Source organism: Rhipicephalus microplus, chromosome 2 (genome assembly GCF_043290135.1).
Source record: "Rhipicephalus microplus isolate Deutch F79 chromosome 2, USDA_Rmic, whole genome shotgun sequence".
Classification (NCBI taxonomy): domain Eukaryota; kingdom Metazoa; phylum Arthropoda; class Arachnida; order Ixodida; family Ixodidae; genus Rhipicephalus; species Rhipicephalus microplus.
This window is the reverse complement of record NC_134701.1, coordinates 125,675,448-125,698,451: the sequence shown is the minus strand read 5'-3', so window position 1 is coordinate 125,698,451 and position 23,004 is coordinate 125,675,448. Positions and strand designations below refer to the sequence as shown.

Genomic DNA, 23,004 nt, shown 5'->3' with positions numbered 1-23,004 from the left:
TTGAGTGGTCTGTCGTATTGCCGCGAACGCATATCCAAGGTCCTCTCGATCATCGAAGCCTCGGTGACGAACTCAGCGACGGTCTTATGGGGGTTGCGGATGAGTCACGCGAAGAGCTCTTGTTTAACTCCCCGAATCAGAAAGCGCACCTTCTTCTCTTCTGCCATTTCGGGGTGAGCTCTCCGGAACAGCAGCTTCATCTCCTCAGCGAACAGTACAACACCTTCGTTAGGGTGTTGCATTCGCGTCTCGAACAAAAGGGCGGCTCGTTCTTTCCGCACAACCGTAGCGAATGTTTTGAGGAATTCGCTCTTAAAGACAGTCCAGTCGGTTAGGGAGCCTTCATGGTTCTCAAACCACGTTCGAGGTGCATCCTCCAAATAGAAGAAGACATGACGAAACGTTTCTTCGTCATCCCACCTGTTAAAGATGCGGATGCGCTCCAGCTTCTCCAGCCACTCTTCCGGGTCTTCACCAGGAGATCCTCGGAATTATGGGGGCTCACGAGGTTGTTGCAGAACGACGGGAGGGTTGGTAGCGCTGGTCATGGTGCCTGCGTTGATGATCGTGGTTTTTACGTCTTCTTTCCTTTTTTTATCCGGGAGCAGTCCAAACTCTGGCTGAAGGCCTTGCTGTCGGCGGCTGACACGAGTTGGGCGTGCTTGTCGGCTTGGCAATGGCTTAGGGTTCATGTACCCCGCACCTCCACCAGATGTCACGCAGCAAAGGACGACGCAGTTGTCTATGAGGAAAACAAGTTTATTGGAGTGAACCTGTGCTCCCCTAACAACTGAAAAAATACACAGGCGGCGAAGCAGCGGCCAGCAAAACGACGGGCACGCTAGTGAGCGTCGGCGATCGAACGACGCGGCATCGGCTGTGCGGGAATTTATATCCCTCGGCGCGAGGGTTTCTCGAATAGTCGAATTGTATCGAGAACGCCGTGATAGGGTTTGTTAGAAATGCTGTTCGTTCGAACAGCGTTTCTAACAAACAACGCTTGAAGCGTTGTTTCTATCGAACGATGCCTGAAGCGTTGTTCGATAGCGTTTGTTCGAAACGCTGTGAAAAAGGCGATAGCACAGGCCGGCGCAGCCAGGCCGAAAAAACAAAACACAAATAAACAAACCCAATGCATGGTTCGTGGCAATATCATGGTTTCTTCGCCCACTTTGGAAAACTGTGCTGTCCGGCAGCTCAGTTCGTTGAAGTGGAACTTTTTTCCTTCGTCAAATGAAGATACTAAGAATGCTAGAATGAAGAGTGGCCATTCGTTCTAGATTTTTAGCTTACTTAGCTCACGCACATTTCCTTTTTTTTGTTAGTAACAATTCTATTTGTTGTGATGGCTCGATCAATGAAAACGCTTGATGGTAATACGAGGCGTCTCCTTTTCAACGCAAGCGGCACATCGTCCCTGCCACCAGCACCTCCGGTGCTTATTCGCCCTTCCTCTTGTGTTACATTGCTGTTCCTTCTTTTACACGCTTGTTCCTGCGTATAGCTTCAATGTCACTCTTTCGTTCTTAATACGCGGCTTTCTCATTTGGACGCCTGTAGGCGGCCTGCAAATCACTGCTTACAAGGGCCACTCGCTGTGGCCCCTGAAAGGCGCAGCGCATAAGACAGGCCGTGTAACTGTGTTGCCTCCTCGTTCTCGCCCTCCGCAAAAGGAAATCCTGAAAGCGACAGCTGGAAAGCGTACTTTTTGAAAAGAAAGCGGCGAATATGGCGACGATAAGATAAAATAAAATGCTAAAGAATTACTTGAAACAAGCAGTGAAGACACACGCGCCGAACTAACCACGCACGGAGTTTGATTGCTTGCGCGCGCCGTTCGGAGTGTGTTTTCCAGAAAGTAAGAGAGGAAGAGAATGGCTCCACGAAAAACAAAAGAAAAGCTGATAACCACATGTTCTCTAGGATTCAAAGTGAAGCGAAAGAAGTCAGACACGAATACAACACGATAAATAACTGTTATACTGTTAACTTCCTGTTTTTATTGCGCCATCGCGCAGATGCTCGAGTGTTATACGATCGCGTCAGTGTGGTAAACTTGCTGATTTTCTTGCACCCACGTGCAGATGCTCTGCGATCTCGTCAGTATACTGATGAAATGTACTACGTAAACGCGTTTCGTATTTGCATACATGTGCACGTTCCACTGTGATCGGTGAAATGCGTTGCCCATTACCCGAATGAGTGCTTGGTTCCACGACGATCCTGCCTAGAAAGGTAAGCTGTGGAGCCTGTCATTTTTCTCTAGAGGAGTGTGTGCTTCGGTGTAGGCTAATCACTAGTTCCGGAGCTTGTTGTCAAGATGCGAGGTTTCAACTCCAGGAGGAGCATGACCGCTTACCGGCTTGACGTCTAGAAGAAGCAATGCGAGTACCGATCGTTCCCCCAAGCTGTATTGTGAGGCAAGTGCCGCTTTCTGCATTGGTTAGTAGTTTAGTGTTACAGCACATTTTGCCTCGTGCATGCACAGTAAACACAGTGCAAAGTGGACCGAAGGCGCGGGGCACAAAGGGGCAATCGGTATCCGACGGTGGACTTGTGTAGGTCGCTTGCGGCTTTGCCATGGCACCGTGCACTTAACTGCTCATCAACGAAACCTTGGGCTCGGTATAGATAGGCTGTGCTTGGGGCTCATTTTTTCGCCAGTTATCTCGTGAAGCTTTTTCGTGGTGAAGCCTCTCATTCCGCTTAAACATCGGCATCCCGCTGAGTCCACCGGGTGGCCTAGGAATGTAAAAACCAACGCGAGACATGGCGCTGACTTTCAGCACGCGCTTGTTAAAGCGAAACTTTCTTTGCAAGCATTTCCCAGTTTTCATGATACTGGATTCTGCTGATCGGCGCTTCTGCCCCGTTCCGTAAGCCGCAACAACTGCCTGGCTTGAAAACTTGCTAGCCATATTGATAGCTAATAATGCACAACTGCCGTGGCGCCTCTTGCAGTCAGTAAAGTGCAGAAGTGAGCACGCTTGGCGGGACCAAGTTCAGCAGCGTGTGCAAGTGAGTGCGTGCCGCACGCTGCTAGCAGAAACGCCAACTCGATTCTCGGCACATGCGCATTCTGTTTAATATGCATTATTTACTATCCGGCCTTCTATGTCACCAGCAAGCGTCTTCAACGACGGTGTGCTCAAATGACGCTGCGCTTGTGAATGTGAAATAGTCTTACCGCTAACGCACTGCGGATATGCCAAGCCTGACGATTTTCTCGCGTCGCTGATAGCAGCACATACGGCATAAGTTCCGCAGATGGCCCTAAGTGTGCTCACGACGTAAGTTTACGCGTGGTTTTGGCATAATGGTAAGAAAAGCCTGAGACACGTTCAATCAGAGAAAATCGCCGACACCACGAACATAATTCCCCGTCACGGAAGTAGTTGGCAGTCAGCCAGACACGTCGTGTCGTTCCCATCTTTGTGTTGAATAAAAGACGACGGGAAGGACCTTCACTTCCGGTCGATTCCAGAAGGACGCGGTCAATCTTCTCAGTCCAGGTTTGTATTGCCTGACCTGTGCAGCTGAGCTGGTGGTGGTGTTCCGAAAACGTAGCAGTGGCTTGGCTCGGTCGTGCCAGAATAGACGTAGAGAAAGCTACGTACGGACGCATGGGCTAGCGAGCAAGCTCAAGTGAGTCAAGCGCCGGACCAATATAGCGACACGTCACTCCAGGAGCTTTCAAGCGGCCTTCTCCGGTGAGCCAGCTGGACGTCGTCTGCCGTCACTGCTCCTCAGGCATGCGCAACGCGGCTCTCGGTAAGCCACGCGAAGCTGCTCAACTTCGGCCAGTGTAGCTTACCCCCGAATGCAGAGATGTTACTTGACTCGTACTTGACTCGTTCTCGTCTCAAGACAGTCTTGCCGGTCGCCATAAATCGTTCTCGAACTTGCGGATGACTTGAAGGCGACTTGGCTCGGTCGAAGTCAGGACAAGTTTCAAGTCAGCTGCGGGGCTAGCTTGAAAGCGACTTCACGCGTTATTCCAACATGGCCACCTCTCGAATGGACGTCGCGCGAAAGGTGGCCGCTTTTGAGTTTGCTTGCCTCGCCATAAGCGTAGCATTTTTTGAGGCGCACTGCCTGCCGAAGATTCTTGGAACCGCTTTACGTGACCAAGGAAATCCGATGGAGTTGTACGACGAGCAACAATTCCACGCTAGGTACAGATTCATGAAGAACGCCGTGGGACAGCTGCTCGTTATGTTGCCGCTCCGTGAAAGTGGGAACAACCAAAGACAGCCCGTGCCTCCAGTATTACAGCTACTGATGGCTCTCAGGTTTTACAGCGCTGGCACATACCAACCAGACACCGGAAATTTCGTCCGCATTCCGTAGTCGACAGTGTGCCGTGCAGTCGGAAAAGTTACGCTACTCATCGCAAAGCACCTGTACGCGATGCTGGTGCGCTTTCCGCAGCCGGCGGACTGTTATGAAGTGGTTGAGTTCCCTTGCGTTACAGGTTGTGTCGACTACACACACGTGCGTATTAATAGCCCCGGTGTCGACAACGCCGAAGTGTTCCGTAACCGCAAAGGCTATTTCTGTTTTTCTATAACGCGACGACATTTTTCGTCTCTTTCGGTGAAAAAAAAAATGACTCGGTGCTGTGTCCGTGTTCCTCGTCTATCCTTTCGTCCCTTCTAGGGCGCTGTTTATCGCTCAGAAAGGCATCGCTTGTAGCACAACGCTACGTAAAATTACACACACATAAAAAAGAGATGCCCCCTATCACGGGTTTTTTTATTCGCGTCACCATCATGCAGCGATACATTGCTGCACCCCGCGAGACAGAATTCTGCTGAGGGCAATATCCTGACCCCCGCTTTTTCTCTTGTTTACCAAGCTCAACAAAAGGATACGAATCACATTTGTTCCCAAAACTTGTTTTTTTTTCATAATAACTGCGACCTAGCCCATTACAGGCATGCACACAGGCGAACAGAAAGGCAAATACCGTGAAAATCACGTCACCTCGTGAGCCAGGTCAGCACAAATACAAGCCATGGCATTCGATTGAGAAAAAAAAAAGGACGAAAGAACCCAACGCGATGCTTGTTTCGCCTCCAAACAAGCAACCGTGGAGAAACGCACCGCATTTGGGTGGCCACTAAAACCAGCGGGCAACGAACGCTTTACAGAAGCAACACTGCGCATCGCTGTCGTGGCAGGCACCACGTGCCGCTCGTTAGCCGTAAAATGGCAAGAATATGCTTGTGGCCCTTCGTTTTTATAGTTATTTTAAAACGTATGGCCTTTTTTTTTGGTGTAATGCATGCCTTACGCGAACAACTTCATTATTACCCTCGTTAGCAGGCGAGCAGCGTGTTTCTGCTTCGAAGCTCGTTCTTGACTTGACCAAGCAAGACAGCCTGAGCGTCTATGAAACGCGAAGGCTGACTTGGGTGTTTTGAAGTCCGCTGCTTGCTTCGCGCCGACTTGCTCAAGTTAAGTTGAAGTCGCGAGCCAAGTAACATCTCTGCATTCGGGGGTTACACTACATAAACACTTCACTCACAGGTGTCGTCCACCAAATAAATAATTTTTTGTCGTGGCTGCTGTAGTTTGAACCCAGGTACACCCGCCCCCCTTTTCTGAAAGCGAGTCCCTTGAAGACTAGGCCTCACGCACATACTGCCCCAATGTGAACCACAGCCGGACTGGAGAAGCACGTGGACGTTCTCTGACGGGAGGAACACCCGCGCAACTCTCCACTCCGGCTGTGTGTGCTCTGAACTGAAGCATATATGACCGTGTTCTGTATCTGTTATGTGTCTTCTTCTCTGTCCCCTCCTTGATGCGCTATACCTCGGATACTATGGATAACCAAGAAGCCTGCCGTGCAACCTTAGTCGACTACATTTCCAGTTCAACGGGTTCTTTTCTGCATTCTCCGGGAATCTATGCAATACAGTTGCCCTAATCGCCACAACCGTTTGTAAGGCCCGATCTCTTGGCTTTTGCCTCCGAAGCCGTGTGCTTCCGGAGGCCATCACAGCTCTCTTCGGTGGCTTCAAGACCTCCATAGAACACGGGACGCGTATTATAAAGATCCCCAGAGCGGAGTCGCTGAGGCATGCTCGAATCTTCCGTTGCTACCTTGACGTCCAGTTGCACAAAAGCTTCGAAGTTCACACGGCAAGAAAACAGTTCCGAGAACACATGCGACTCGCGGGCCAGTTCCCCGAGTTGCTGTGGCAGCCTCAGCTGCGGCTTCTTCGGCAACACGTTGCAAACACGCATCAGACACTTTCTACTATTCTCCACAATCTTGACAGACTTTATCTACCCGACGACGTGCAGCGTCTTCTGGGATTAGGTTCGCCGTGGATGCCAGGAGGAACAAGTGTGAGCTTTTATCCATTATACGGCAGGTTTCTCAACAAACACCTGAGGACGAAGCTGCTAGAATGAATTCCGCGGGCTTGGTTGTGTTAAAGCGATGTAAACCTTCTGATTCTAAGCTTCCTGTGAATTGCACTATCAGTTTTTTTTTTTACGTGGGAGTCTGTTATGCGTTGTTTCCGTGGACAAGGAAGGCGGTTTTGCCGCCCTTTCTCACCAATCACTTGACAAAAAGGCAAGTCACGCCATGAAATCAGTTTTTTAGTGAACATCCTTGTATCTCGCTCAATAAGGTTCGAGCAAAGGCTATTAGGCTATGCAAGCAGATGAACCTAACAGGTTTGCAAAAAAGCGTTGAAAAGGCTAAGAAGCTCAGCTTCGACGTGTTTTTTAGCGCGAAGACACATAAAGTCGACGTCCTGTTTAGGGTAATCATATCAGAAAGGGGTAGTTGGCAAAAGTGCATGGCATCGTTTTTAATGGATAAGCTTAACATTCTTCATATCAACGACCTTTTCTTGTTTTGAATTTTGAACAGATATTAGGATTTGGTGATCAGCATGCTGAAAAAAGAATGCAAGCTTTTTCGGCAGATATAAAAGACCTTTATTAGTCACTGCCCCACACCCAAGAAATGACTTGCATTCATGAATCCATTGAAGAATTTGGAACTGTCAAATTTTAGAACGAAGTAGGTGTTCCTGCAGAAAGCTTCAAAAAGCTTATTAGTTTTCACTTGTCGTTGACTATTATTACTTGGAAGGGATCAGCATATCTGCAGAATAATGGGGTGTGCATTGGGTCCTGTCTCGCTCTGGTTTAAGCACTTTGTACTTGGCTAAGTTAGACAGAGACCTCAATGGTGTACTACAAGGGTCAAATGTTCTTAAAATGTTCCGTTTTGTAGATTATATTGTAATAGCTGTTGACAACTCAACCGAACAGTTCAAGCAAGTGTGTTCCGAACCCCTCGAAGTGTCCTTTTAAATGCCTTGTGACAATGTAATTTCGTTTTTTTAGATGTGCAATTTGTTTTCAATGACGATCAGACATGGTATTATCACCCTCGTGCTAAAAAACATATACTGCCATATAACTCGGTGTTCCGCCGTGGTGGTCTAGTGGCTAAGGTACTCGGCTGCTGACCCGCAGGTCGCGGGTTCGAATCTCAACTGCGGCGGCTGCATTTCCGATGGAGGCGGAATTGTTGTAGGCCCGTGTGCTCAGATTTGGGTGCACGTTAAAGAAACCCAGGTGGTCAAAATTTCCGGAGCCCTTCATTACGGCTTCTCTCATAATCATATGGTGGTTTTGGGACGTTAAACCCCACATATCAATCAATATAACTCGGTGCATTCAAAGCTCGTCAAACGAGGGGTAGTTAAGACGTGCCTTACTAACACTTTGAAGAAGTCCTGCCAGCACTGTTTGCCTTTAAGCATGAGAGAGCAAGCAAAAGGTTTAGCTGACTTGGGGTATCCACAACACATCCTGACTTCTGTCGCAGAAAACCTTTTGAGGCAAATGTGCTCCGACGGAGTTACAAAAACGTGTGCTACGCCTGCAAGAAAAAGTGTAGCTGTGATACCGTATATGCATGGTATTTCACATGACCTGAAGAAATTAGCAGAACGTTGCGACGTGCAAGTAGGTTCCTCGGCACCCATTAGGCTAAGCAGTCTTTACCAAAATACCAAGCCGGAGCGCCCAAAGAAAGGTCTGTGCGAAAAGAACCACCGTAACAGGTTTGTAGCGTGCATCATAGGAGTCATCTACCAAATCCCATTAACGTGTGATGCATGCTATATAGGCCAAACTGGTAGATGCATCAATAATAGGCTGAACGAATTCAAGAACAACGTGGCCAATGTGCAGCCTGAGGGTTTCCTTGCAATTCACTGCAAGAAGTGCGGGTGCCAATTCCTCTTTTATCACACAAGTATAATCGAAAGGAGCACTAACGAAATGACAAGGCTCATTATAGAAGCGACGTTCATCGCCCAGTTTGTTGACACGTGTATGAGCAAGCCATCTGTATCATTATCAGTGAAAAAAAAATTGAATATTTGAGTGTCGCCTGAGTTGCTTTAGATATACAATTTCCGGTTCGAGCACGTGGTTTGTGACACGCCATGTATTGTTGTTTCTCGGAATAAACTGCATTGTTGAAAGTTAGCGCTGTTTATGTGTTATGTATCTTCTTCTCTGTCCCGTCCTGGATACGCTATGCCTCAGATACTACGGATAACCAACAAGCCCGCGTGCAACCTTAGTCTATCACCGACTGAAGAAACAAGTGAGAAGCAGTACACTTGCTATAAGTGCTTCATTGCAGTACTTCACGCTGGCATACGGACATCGGCCTGCTGGAAAATGCCTGATGTCAATATCAAGAACTGCACAGTTCTGAAAAATTTCGACTTCGAGAAAATTGAATTCCCAAGCAGCGTCTTCGTGATCGCGTGGCACTACCTTCGTTGGGCACTTCTGCAGGCTAACGCGAATTACGCCATGCCGATCCCGCCATGCCGGCCCGAAAATAGCGTTTTGTAGAGGGTATAGCTTCTTTTGGAGAAAGACAGAAGTAATACGGCGCGCGCGCGCAACCCAAAGCTCTCTGGCCCTCTTTCTGCGATTGGGAATGGGCTCAATATTTTATTCCGTTGGAAGATGGCTTCTAAAGGATACTCAAGGAAATGCCTCGCTGTGTGTCTATTCACTACATCTTTTTTTCTCTAGTACCGTTTCCAATGTTGCTTCAAGTAAGCGTAATTATACGAACAGCCACCAAAATCTCCAACTACCGTGCGGAAACGACCAAATTACAGCTCCTCAGTGCAATTCTTGACAGAAGAGAGCCTCCAACAAGCCGAGGTTAAGCACATGCACGAACAAAGCATGCTTGATTGGCAACATCTAGGCGCTTATGGTGGACCATTTTTTTGCCATATTTCCTGAGCATGGACGTGAAGCATATCGTTCAATTTAATTTTTCCTTGATCTCCTGCTGCAGTGTTCACCTTCGGAACATAATAATAATAATAATAATAATAATAATAATAATAATAATAATAATAATAATAATAATAATAATAATAATAATAATAATAAATATGTTTGGTTCAACGTCCGAAATCCACGGTATGATTTTAAGGAACGCCGTATACAGAAGGACGCTGAAAATTTGGACTATCTCTTTTTTTTTTAAGGGCACTGACATCGCACAATGCACAGGCCTCTACCTTTTTTGACGTTTCACAACGCAGTGAACGGGGACGACATTGACGGACTTCCTGTATGAGCATTGTGTGCGTCCGTCAAACATCGAAGGGGTGACGCCCCCCGGAAGGAACAGCTTAGGAGACGATGGGCCCAGCTGAGCGAGCTTAGTGGGTTAGCCTCACCCACAGTAAGAGACAGCACTTGCCCTCCTTGCGATTTCGCTGCGTCATATGGCGATGAAACACAGAATAGTCACCGCTCGTGCTCGCTAGATAAGGATTTGAGTAGCTGTACACATGAAGACCTACTCGCGTCGTCCTTCACCGCAGCATTCGAGTAAGTTACGCTTCATTGATTGACATGATTGGTACGTGGTTTAACGTCCCAAAACAACAATATAATTATGAGAGACGGCGTAGTGGAGGGCTCGCAGAATTTTGAACACCTGCAGTTCTTTAACGTGCGCCCAAATCTGAGCACACGAGCCTACAGCACTTTGGTCTCCATCGAAAATGCAGCCGCCGCAGCCGGGATTCGAGTCCGCGACCTGGGAGTCATCAGCCGGGTACTTTAGCCACTATAGACCACCACGGCGGGCAAGCTCCTTAAAAAGTTTTTTCGCCGATCGGCTTTGTTGCACGGTCGACGTATAGGGAGGGCTATTAAGGCACAGCTGAAAACACGCGATACCGGAGACTTGGTCCATTCATTCATTCATTCGTTCGTTGGTTCGTTCGTCGGTTCGTTCATTCATTCATTCATTCATTCATTCATTCATTCATTCATTCATTCATTCATTATATATTCTTTAGAGGCCCCAAAAAGGAGTATTACATAAGGGGTGGGTTTACGAAAATAGAGAAAAATATTATGGTGAGTGAAATGCAGACACTTTTTTGATGAACTCAGATGAGCAAGCTATAGTAGCAATGTCGTAGAGAAGGCCGTTTCAATCTCCAGCCACATACCCCGCCGCGGTGGTCTAGTGGCTAAGGTACTCGGCTGCTGACCCGCAGGGCGCGGGTTCGAATCCCGGCTGCGGCGGCTGCATTTCCGATGGAGGCGGAGATGTTGTAGGCCCGTGTGCTCAGATTTGGGTGCACGTTAAAGAACCCCAGGTGGTCTAAATTTCCGGAGCCCTCCACTACGGCGTCTCTCATAATCATATAGTGGTTTTGGGACGTTAAACCCCACATATCAATCAATCTCCAGCCACACGAGGAAAAAAAGATGAAAAAGTGACAGCGCGCACTTTGTGGCGAGCAACATTCAAAGAATGACCGGTGCGATGTGATACTCGTGCTGGTGGCGAGATGTATGGTGCGATTAAGACGTAACTGTAAGAAAATCTGTAAAGTATTAATCTGTGAAATAAAGCTGGACGCTGTTTGATATGATACGGGAGGAAGGCTGTTTTTAAATATGATACGCTGATCTATGAATATGCGGGGCGAATGAACCTCGCAGCACGATTTTGAAAGAAATCAAGGGCATTGACAAGGTAAGCTTCGTGCGGGCACCAGATTGAAGAAGCGTATTCGAGTTTAGGTCTGATAAACGATGTGTATGCTAAAGGCTTTTCGTGGGGGGGGGGGGGGGAGGATTTTATTAAGTGACGTTTAAAGAAACCTAGCTTTTCGTTAGCAGATGCTATGACGTTGTTAACATGTGAACACCAATCAACGTCACTTGTCATAGCGGCGCCTAAGTATTTGAATGATTTGACTGGTGCGATGGGTTGATCATGTGTTATGTAAGATGAGATAACGGGAGTTCGACGATTAGTTATTGACAACACCTTGCACTGTGAAGGCTTCAGTAACATTAGCTAGTTGACGAGTGAGTTGAAAAATGACGCGTGCACAATCTCAGAGTTTCCAGACCTTGCTGCTCTGTATATACAGCTGGATTGTTGAGGAACACACAGATATAAAAAAGTGTGTGCGACATGAATTTATGAGCTAATCGATAACATCTGTTGCGATTTCGCGTTCAAAACTCACGATGTGATCATGAGAGACGCCGTGTAGTGGAGGGTTTCGGGAGCTTCGATTTAGGCGCACTTTAAACAGCTGGAGGTGGTTTTGGGCTGTTTGACATGCGCCTAAATCGAAGTATACTACGCGGGCCTGTAGCGTTTTTTAATTCTCTAAAGGCCACTGCCGCAGCCGAGATCTGATCAGCGACTTTCGGTTGAGTAGCTGAGCGTCGTAACCACTGTACCACCGCGCGGCATCATTTCCCGTTTATGGCTCTTGAGAGCTTCGCGCATATACTTTGATGTCGCCGTTGTGTTTAATCGTTTAGTTTGCCAAAAGTGTTTGTCTTTCTTCAAGCACTTGGTGCTCAGCTGACTATAGCAAGACACGCGTGTCGCACATGTGACGCATCATCGTAGCAGCTCCGTCCTTAACTCGGCTCATCGGCATCGGTGCTAAGCGGCGCGAAGCTCATAGCTCCGTTCACATGTGGGCACCGTATTTACACAGGCTGTGGAAGGAGCCAAGCTAAGCCAAAAAAGCTGTTTGGAGTGGTTCATCTTCGCCCGTGAATAGAAGCGCAAGGTGGCTGTGTCTGAAAGGACACGAAAGTGAAAGAGGCAGTATCGGTCCGCGAGTTAGTTCCGACCTGCTTCTCTGTGAAGCGCCTGCACTTCGTGATTCGGACTTTGTGAACGAAACTCGCGGGAAACCAAAGATTTTTTTTATGGCTTTGAGTAGTGCGTATACGTACGCGAATATTCAGATTGAATCCTAGTATAGGAGCGGCACTGATTAGCTTCAATGCAGGAATGGTGAAGCTCCCTATTCTTGTGAGGGAATGGAGAAAGTCTCTGTATCCACGACTTCGGTCGCGCTGTTGCAATCGTTTGCTTTCTTCACAAATATGTAAACTGCCCTTATCTATTCCCCCTTCCCTAGAAACTCTCGTACGCATGTCAAATCGATAAACAACCAGCGAAGCTTCAAACGCATTTACGGCCGCACCCAAGCATTTAACTTATCAGCACTGCCCACAGCCGTTACACTATGGAATGATCTTCCTAACACAATAGTTTCAATCACTGACCATACACTATTCCGCAACCAAGTATACCGGCATTACTTTCTATAAAAATATAGCTCTGTATACCTGTACATATCTGCCAATGTGTTGCCCCGCCGCAGTGGTCTAGTGGCTAAGGTACTCGGCTGCTGACCCGCAGGGCGCGGGTTCGAATCCCGGCTGCGGCGGCTGCATTTCCGATGGAGGCGGAAATGTTGTAGGCCCGTGTGCTCAGATTTGGGTGCGCGTTAAAGAACCCCATGTGGTCGAAATTTCCGGAGCCCTCCACTACGGCGTCTCTCATAATCATATGGTGGTTTTGGGACGTTAAACCCCACATATCATCATCATCTGCCAATGTGTTCTGACTCAGTTCCTCGTGCTCATGTTTCGGCACCATTTATTTTGAGTACCTGCCATTTATTGAACTTTGTATTAGACACCACCATTGTAACTACATTTTTTTTGCATGCCCTTCCTCTCTACATTATGTTATATTACCACATCGTAGTTTTTTTTGTACTCTGTTGCTTCTGTTTTATTTTGTGTTTTCTATTCTCGCCCCCCTTACTCAATGTCCCCCCGGGAACCTGTAAAGTAATGTGAATAAATAAATAAATAAATAAATAAATAAATAAATAAATAAATAAATAAATAAAATCTATGGTACTGGATACTATTGATGCAAATACGGTCGGACGGCAAGGTGTTTTCTTTAGTTTGTCTTTTCCTGTTTGTGTCTCCAGTAATTTACCGCGTAACCTTACGTAACATTCCCTCTACGTGAATTTGTGGATAGTTCATTAATCAATTGATTTGATATGTGGGGTTTAACGTCCCAAAACCACCATATGATTATTAGAGATGGCGTAGTGGAGGGCTCCGGAAATTTAGACCACTCTTTAACGTGCACCCAAATTTGAGCACACGGGTCTACAACATTTCCGCCTCCATCGGAAATGGAGCCGCCGCAGTCCGTCAATCAAGTTCCTTATCTTATTATGGTACAACTACGCTTTTTTCTGTACTTCTCGTGGATTGGTCAAGAAGGGCTGATTTCCCCCTCCCCCCTCTACCACACTGGTCACTCATTCTTCCCACTAGGGCTCTAAACTGAGGCACCATCGCACTGCTTGGCGCTTCCATTCAGGGAAATTCTAGCATTACTGTAGTAGTAGTAGTAGTAGTAGTAGTAGTAGTAGTAGTAGTAGTAGTAGTAGTAGTAGTAGTAGTAGTAGCGGTAGTAATAGTAGTAGTAGTAGTATCAAATATTACTTTTTAATCAGCAATAAATGTTTCGTAATACCATAACTACTGTTGCGGAGACATAACGTTTATCGTGAACTAGCCAGAACTTGATCCGAGCGTTAGGGTGAGCGGAAGTTATTGTGATCAAGTTGCCCCAATTTTGCTTTAAAAGACTGTCTACTGCCCGGAAAAAAGTTGTCTGACTGAGGTGAAATTGAGAAGGTTGTTCATCACTAGGTCGGCAAAGAGCATATTTTTGTTTATAGAAAACGAAATCAAAATTTAATCTGATGTTGAATTTTGACGAATAACGACCACTAGCGTCACCCAATGTGGTTCTATCTACTGGCAGGACAATAAATCTCTGCACGTAGACTCATTGTGCTGAAAAACAGACATGTATAACTTGAAGTTGCGTTCGACGCACTTTAGACAGCTTTAGGTTGTGCCAGAGAGCAATTTTGCGATTTTTCTGATGCGTTCCAAAAGTGCCTGGCGGCGCTTTCGGCGGTGTGTTCGCTTGCCTACATGCCTGCCCGCAAACGGCGGAGAAATGCGAGCCCCGCATTCGCCTGCGCTCATGAGAACAACGAAAAAATATGTGCGTGCTTTAAACGCTCACGTAGAAATTTTGCTTTATTGTGAAGCAAAACTTGATGAAGCCCACAAAAAGGTGACGCAGTATCAGTTTTCAACTTTACTCGGTAGTGCAATCGTCAACACTTCCACCCAACAGTGTTGTGGGAATTCATCCTACCGATGGAAGGAGACCGAACACTGATCGAAAGGTTCTGTTGAAAGAAATTATACACACTTCTCAGAGAAACCGCCTTAAGGCTGACACAGTATGCGCGCTTGTTATTGCGGCACAAAGCAAAAGAGCAAGGGAAGATGGTAGACAGTCGCTATAATCTAGACCCTCCTGTGGTTATCACAGGTTTCAGTGGCCTTATCAGGCGCAACCGTTGTCTTGGTAGAGGAAAACTGCTTTGTTTGACGATATACAGACGTTTACACGGCGGTCAGAGGGATAGAGTGCAACAGGTTCGCCGTGAATAGTGGCGGCCGCTTTGGCAAGTGCCTCTTGGTCACGTGTGTCCGCACGATGAGTGCCTCTACGTTTCCCCGGTTTCTCTATGGCGCATGCGCGTGGCGCCTTTTGCGCTTCCACGTGTATATAGTCCAATTTGCTCGGGAATCAGCGCCTTTTATTTTGTTGAGGTCCGCACGCGTTTTATGGGATTCAAAAACGCGCCTACGCGCTTCCATGTGGTCACTCTTGCAGTCCGCACGATTTTTTTCTCCCTCTAAAGCCCTATGCAATTCGTGACTCGCGGATATATATCACGTGCAAAGAAAAACGAATAAAATGCTCCGTTGACGGAAACGCGTTGTCCGTGATAAACTGCTCGCCATTGCTGATCGTACTTTCACGCACTCGCAACTTTTCAGTGGCTGTCTGCACGTGCCGACCATCATTGCACGGGGGCAGTCGTGTGAGTTGTGGTTTTCAAAAAAAAAAAAAACGCCCCCATTCACCATGCACAAAGTTTCTTTAGACCAAGGTGTGTGCGTATGTAGACGTGAGTTCTTAAACGAATGAGCATTTTAGCAGCGCTGTAATTATTTTAAAGAGTTTCAAGATATAGTTTTCATTCATTCATTCATTCATTCAGTTCGTAAAGTGTCCACGAACACCAGTAGAATATCTTCTAGGAAGAAAACAAATCATAGAACCCTTAAAAACAGTAAGCCTTTCTTATCTTCGCATTAGCACAAGTTTAGGCCGAATTAATATTATTTGACGCTCAACCCAGCAATGCTTTTTTTGAAGTGCAGGTGACCCTGTAGTATTCTGAGCAGACTTGCTTTTGCTTTGTAGTGTGGTCTAGTAACAAACAAAGATTAAACGACATTCTTCAAGCGAATAGAAAAGACAATAATCGTCACATTAAACTTAATAAAGCTTCTGCGCTAATGCCATCAAGTATAGCATTTCATGAGCCAAAAGTCAACTGACCTTTTGGTATAACGTCATCAGTAGCTTCATTCTTCGCCTCAGTGAAAAAAAAACATGAACTATGCAGCACACTCACTCGCTATACATAGTCGCATAGACCACATGTGAGTTCTTATGCAAATCTACATCTGTTGAAAGCCAAGTGCATGCGCTATTTGAGCACTAAGTAGCATTTAGGCGCAATGTTTGTGCACCTAGCACTTTGCATCAGTCACTTTTTTTCCCAAGGTTATTCATCGCGTCGCAATGACCTTGAGCCGCGTGGGTGTGTCAAACATGACTTAATGCCACATCATCGGCTGCTGAGGGGTGTTGAATCTGCACCCACTTGGAGCCCCGTCACTGTAAAACTACGTGGTTTAAATGATAGTGTGAGCACAGTATTCTCTGCTTTTGCTCTTCATCCTTTTCACCTGTGCATGGCCATCATCACTGCGAGCATCTTCTTCGTCCGAAGATTTGGTCTTGCGTCTCCGCTGAATAAACAGCGTCGAGACCACGATATCGTAGCTGTCTTGCAAAATAGTGGAGGCTGCTGTCGACCCTCAAGTCCCCTCTGACCTGAAGACCTTCTGGAGCTTTCGGGTCACGGATTGCTACGTTTGTCTGCTGTCATGGCCCAACAGGTGCGGCCTGGCACATCTGGCAGCCCCGCCTAACCAGGCAGCCCCGCGTGGACTGTCGCCGCCCGGCAGCGAGACCCACGTATCTTCACCGGTCTCCGACGCGACGATTTGGAAATATGGCTGAAGGAGTATGACTTGGCGAGTGTATTCAACCAGTGGGACGCACACCAAAAACTTCTCTACGTCGCCTTATACCTATAGGACGTCGCAAAAACGTGCTATTATAACCACGAGGGCAGCTTTCCCGAGTGGTTTGTCTTTGTTTAGCAAATCCGCAGGATTTTTGGCACACCAAACGTTCACGCTGAAATCTCGAAGAGGAAGCTCGACGGCCGCGTACATACAACACTCGGGTGAGACGTACACCTCGTATATCGAAGACATCTTTTCTCTTTGCTGCCGCATGAACTCGGATATGACTGACGCTGGCCGTGTTCGACAAATCTTTAATGGGATCGACAGCGTCGCGTTCAACGTTCTGGCCGTCAAAAACTCCGGCACCGTTGAGCATGTCGTCACGACCTGTCGACATCTCGATGAAATGCAGGCCATGCTGCTGCTCCCAGGCGCCTGTGGCATCCGACTTTCCTCTGATGCGGATTTACGTACCTTGATCCCTACTTTGATTCGTGAGGAGCTCCAAGCGCAAGGACTGTCATCTCCGCCTGCCCCTTGGCCTCACTCTTCGGCTGCTAGTATACGCGACATCCTCAAAGAGGAGCTGTCTTCCATGGCTTGCTCCATCACGTCTAACAATAGTTTAAAAGGCCCTAAACTATTACACCCGTATTGAGGTCCAAACTTAATTGGGGCGTCGTTCTTTTGTGCACGAGTATGCGGTGAACGCTAGAGGAGTTAGCGCGTTCGACAAGCTCAACAAGGTCGTTGCTCGTCTCTCTCTTTTCTTCGCTAGGCTCTGTTGGTAAACTGGTCTCTCCATCTTTTCAAGTGCTACACCTCGCCGTAAGTGCCGGAAGAACAGAGAGCGTGGACACCTTTCTCTTGTTTTAATGAGGTTTAAAACAGTCAAACCTCAGCCAGTCTTCTTTATTTATTATTCTAAATACGTGAGCGCCTACGTGTTCTATTTAGGAGGTCTTTAAGACGTCTCGAATGACCTATGCCGAAGGGGAGGATGTTTCGTAGCTCGAACAAGTGATAGGAGAATTTATTTAAACAGAAGATTATTGTTATAAAAGGTGTACTGCATGCTTTATTAGAGAGGATCAAGCTGACATGTTTTTTATGTTCAGTAATTGCAGTCTGAAACTGTTTTATCTCTACTGCAGGATTCATTATAGACGTGTTCAGTAAAATTAAAGACATGGTACACCTGTACTTCTGGAAGCTGAACAACAACAATGCTCCTCATCCCGATTGAAGATACCTACACATTAAATACAAGCTCTGACGTGTTCGTGTTCCATCTACGACAGTTAAAAAATGTGCTGCCCTAGGTTCCTTGATAGAAAGATAAAAAATTATTTCCGGGTGCGCGTGTTTCTTTTCACCCAGATGACGGTAACTTCCTTATTCAAGCTAATAAAATTTTCATACTGAGCAGAAGCAGCTGTAGCTGCGATATTGATAATCTTATAAATCCCATTCACTCTAAAATCGTTTATACAAGTTTCAGTTTAATATTCATTTACATTAAGCGTTGTTCCATTAAATCATCACAAAAGGTATTTACGTTAAGCCAATTTTGTGGACGCTCATGAACGTAAAACACTGCTCCCGCTATGATTATTAACCTGCTGTCGTGTACAAATCAACTGTGCAAGCTAAATTTTTAAACATTTTTGTGGGTGTATAACATTTATTCCGTTGTCCAGTGAGTATAACTCTCATATGTGCCAGAAGGTAATTACAGCGTGAAGAGCTTTCTTTTTGTCTGTGGGCTTTCAAGAGCCAGCAAAATTATGGTGATTGCAACAGACGAAGTAACATGCTCAATAAGTTGACACTGCGCTGTCGCTGCCAAGTTCTCTTATCAGATATTCAAGTTGATGACAAATTATGAGAATCGGTACATGAATAACTAACGCCTGCATTTGCCGTAGAATAAGTGAGAGCCCCCTGCCCCGTATATCATTTTCTTATAGTTGCGAAGGTAAGTGCGCGACCCGTAAGCACAATAAGCGCCCTAGGGCGCTTCCGTGTATTTAAACGCGACTGTATCTAATGTGCCCAGATGGTGGTGAAAATATGAGGATAACGGAGCGTTCTTTCTCTCTTTTTTTATTATATATATATATATATATATATATATATATATATATATATATATATATATATATATATATATATGCTCGTGTACTTAGATTCAGGTGCACGTTAACCCACGTTCCTAATTTTCAGAGCCTTCCACTACGGCGTCTCTCACAATCAAGTCGTGGTGTTCCGACGATGAAACGAACATACGTAGAAATATATGTATAGCCAGGCGGAATTATTCGACCGGAATTTTAATGCTGTCATTTATAATGGTGTTTCGTAAGACTTTTCGACAGCCTTAGCTAAATCAATACGATCAGTTATATCGAACGCGACAGGGTTGATTAATCGGAAGAATGTTATTCGAGCCAGTCATCGGCTGTACCCTCTGTCGCATATGAATTTTGATTTCCAGGCTGCTGTTCTCGATATTTAAGACTTCTTTTGTCTCTGCGATTCTCTGTGGCAAGCACCCCCGACAACGACGTGTGGTAACTCTGCGTACGTGATTCCTAAAATTTTTGTTTTTTCGCGCATTGCTAAATTCGCTGACAACTGCTCTATAACATTCGTTAAACCTATAAGTTGCACAAAATTATAGAGCTACACTTATACGCAACAACTATGTAACCTAAACGCTTTCGTACTTTGGCACCATTCTTCTGAACAGATATACAAAAGACGTCGAAATTTACCACCAGTGCATGTTTCTGAACTGTTTCAAAGGTGTGATTGTTTATATGCGTTTTTTTACGAATGGATATGAATTTGTATATGATGAAACATTAAGCCTCAAAGGCTTTCGTTATTAATCCGCAATTTTTTTTTAGATCTCCAGATGTGATTGTAAATGTATGCACCCTGTTCGGTTTTTTTCCATGAAACTGTTTTGCACGTGTGATAGTGTACAGACTTCTTGTTTTTGTTTCTGCGTTCACTTAGTGTGCGATTTTGTGCCACGACAGGCGAGGCACGGCTGCCTTTCGCCCTTGTAAACGAGGCCTTTGTGTTCTCAGCTGAAGTTTTCAGGGCGATTGCGTCATTAGGATGAAGCGCTCGCCAGTTAAACCTCGAAGGGCTCTTCGCGTCTACCCTGAAGTCTCAGCGGGACGCGCGTCGACTTGTTACGAGCGGCTCAGTCGTGACCGCGAGTTCCTTTGTTTTTTTTTTCTCTCGGCCTTTGTTCGTTCTTCTCTGGCATGTTTTCGAAAGTCTGCTCAAACGCTTGACTCATATGTTGCGTACGTGATAACGTAGCTTGAGCGATTTGTTGAACACGAAAGTGTATCGCGCCTGAAAGGTTTGAATAAATCGCCCATATTGAGGGAAGCCCACGAATGCTGCGGACGGAACTTCTAGGTTAATTTCGATAACCTGAGATTCCGTGCGCGCGAAACATTGGTAGAGGTGTAAATTTCTGTTGACGGTTGAACGCGAGTACAAATATCATCATCATAATCATCATCATCATCATCATCATCATCATCATCATCATCATCATGTCTGACTATACGTACACTGTGGGGCAAAGTCCTGTTTGTCCATGTTACACCGAACTCTCTTCTTGTCCCTTGCTGTGGTGCAGCCGCATATTGGGAGACTAAAACAATTGCTCAGTATAAAGCGCTATTTCTCAGCATGTTTTTTTGGAACCGAGAAAAAGAGAATGAAATAACATCTATAATATTCTTACCCTCGTGGGAAACAGACGGGCCACGCCTGCAAGAGTGGTCACGGGTGCGAAGATAACATAAAAGAACACGGCTGTGCAGAAACTACTTTAAAACCAATAAACTACTGGACCCCATAAAATTGAGTTTTAGTCCTTTTGAAATCCTTATGAATATCTCGTAATAAGGATCGAAACATTGAATTAGGTGCGTTGGTACGTTGACATGTTTAGTTTAACATGCAGCTCCGCACAGTCCAGAACTATAGTTTAGGTATATCACATGCACTCACGTTAAGGGTCATACATCAGCGCAACAGCTGACATTTGGTCAGAAAGAAAATTTTTACATGGTTTGTTTTTTTTTTCAGCTGTCATATGCAGATGGCAAGCGCCATATGACCTGCACGAGTAATTTGATTGCGCGCGCAGTAAAATTTTTTCTGTAGGTCAGCGCTCGCATTGGTCCATTTTTATCCCTCGTCCGTTATACGCTCCACGTAGCTTCTCGATATGGCCGTGAGAGCACAGTTAAGAAACAAGCGATGTATCTCTTTTAATAATGACAAGTGGTGCTTCGCGAACCGAGACCAATATATGATTACGAGGGACGCTGCAAGGAAGGTCTCCAAAATTTCTCGTCCATCTGCTGTTTTGTAGCGTGTACTGAAATTGTGCAGTAAACAAGCCTCTGCCATCTTTACATCATTGCCATTTACTGACACACCTACATTATGAATATGAGTAACAAGCCATTTACAGCAGCGTGTGCTGGAATCCTATAATGAGAGTCGAAGACGTCAGACTTTACCGATCATTTTTCACATACATGCACTGTGTACGACTGACGAACTCTGTTCCACATTGTGACCACATTCCATTGTGGTGACAAATTCATCGTGGAGTAATTTTCAGCTGACAGGCACTATCTGGAAGAACGCAAGTGCGCACGTTTGTTCTTTATCCACATCTGCACGCGCTGTCTTTCTTTCTTTCCTTCCTTCCTTCTTTCTTTCTTTCTTTCTTTTTCTTTCTCTCTTTCTCTCTTCTTTTCTTTCTTTTTTTCTCTCTTTCTTTTTTTTCTTTCTTTTTCTAGTGACGTATCCCTAGCAGTCAACTCCGCTCTCCGTCATTCCGATATGACGAAAATGCAAATAGAGCCGGAGTTCCGTGCAGGCACAAAGAGGCGTGCCTCGAGCTCCGAGCCTCGCAACCGGAGAGCTTTCCCAGCTGGCGTGAGCGCGGAGACAACCGGAGTGCTCGCTGTGGGCTCCGTGGGAGCGAACAACGCGAGGGCCGTCGAAGACGGTCGAGAAAGGGAGCGCTTCCGTTTTCGCTCACACTGCGTGACGTGATGGAGAAAGGAGGTAGTGAGGTCATGCAGACCACAAATACTTTCCAGCTGCGGCATCGTGAAGCCCAGGTGGATGCCGCGATGTCTCATTTTCCTTACCCATTGCCCATGACATGGAGTTTCCTACGATTTACTAGAGAGAACACTGGCGCTGCGGTCGTTCGGCCACCATGGGAATCATTCGTAGACGGTGCACGGATTCGCCAATAGTCTTCCCGCTCGTGGCTTCGAGCGCACTTGCAGCGTCGTTAATAGCTTTGTTTAGGTTTTCTTTCGAATAAAAAAGAATGCACCGTCGACAAGTTTGTGACCCGATTTTAATTGGTGTGTCGGAGGCAGTGAAGTAAAACTGCTGAAGATTTGGTGAATTTCGTCTTACGACAAGTGAATTAAGGTCACACGCTAAGCCAAACGAGACAGAAAGTACGAAGGTTAGGCAGCTCTGTGTACTACCCATCGTTCCCATGCTCGCTGAAGCGCCGTGCATTGCAGCACCCATTTACACTGTAGCGCCAGAATTAGGGGAACTCTGTGGCCTTCGAGGCTTTTGCGGTACTGCGACAGATTTTTTTTTTCTGCAGAGAACCTATGAATACACAGAAGAAACCTAAATTCATCCTTTCATTGAGCGCAAATCAGATTGCGCGTGCATGCCACAGGAATTTACATGGCCGCACTACTCGCCGCAATGGTTCAATGAACAATGACCGACGGAACACTAGGGTGTCAAAAGGCAATTAATATTTCTTGCAAGGACGTAACTAATAATTTAGAAATGATTTGATGAACCGTCGAGATGCTGCACTTGTCAGCCTCGATGGTAAACTGTATGTTAAGGAGCTAAGGCAGCATTTGCGATAAAGGGGAAAATGCCCATGTGTTCAGACATGTGTTGCGTGCACGTTATTAAACCCCAGATGTTCTAAATTTTCGGAGCCCTTTACTACGGCGTCTCTCATAATGTTATCGTGGTTTTGTGACGTTAAAACCAAACATATTGAAACGAAGATGCGCGAGCCTACGGGGCGCGGAAGAAGAAGAAGAGTAGTGGAGCGGCGCCTGGACTGTGTGGTTGGGTGGAAGCGTTCTTGGCCTGTCTCAGAAGTACGCTGCTATTTCACAACGCCTTTTCACCTCATCTGTAAATAAGCACAGTCACTCGCAACAGTTTGGTGGAAAGTGCCGGGTACATCGATCTGGACGACCCAGCTCTACCGATTTTGCGACGGAGCAGACGCTTGGCAGG

At 46.2% G+C, this 23,004-nt stretch overlaps 1 protein-coding gene across 5 annotated transcripts in view; it reads left to right on the top strand.

Moving 5' to 3' along the window:
• Positions 1–23,004, top strand: part of LOC119170756 (solute carrier family 45 member 3) — a 269,172-nt gene that overhangs the window by 127,749 nt on the left and 118,419 nt on the right. Inside the window, exon 1 of one of the 5 annotated variants that reach the window (XM_075886768.1) lies at positions 2,098–2,235. The exons of the other annotated variants lie outside the window; for them this stretch is intronic. The gene's annotated coding sequence lies outside the window, so the exon portion shown is untranslated. Of the gene's footprint in view, positions 1–2,097; positions 2,236–23,004 lie in introns of those variants that run through there. 5 annotated transcript variants of the gene reach the window in all.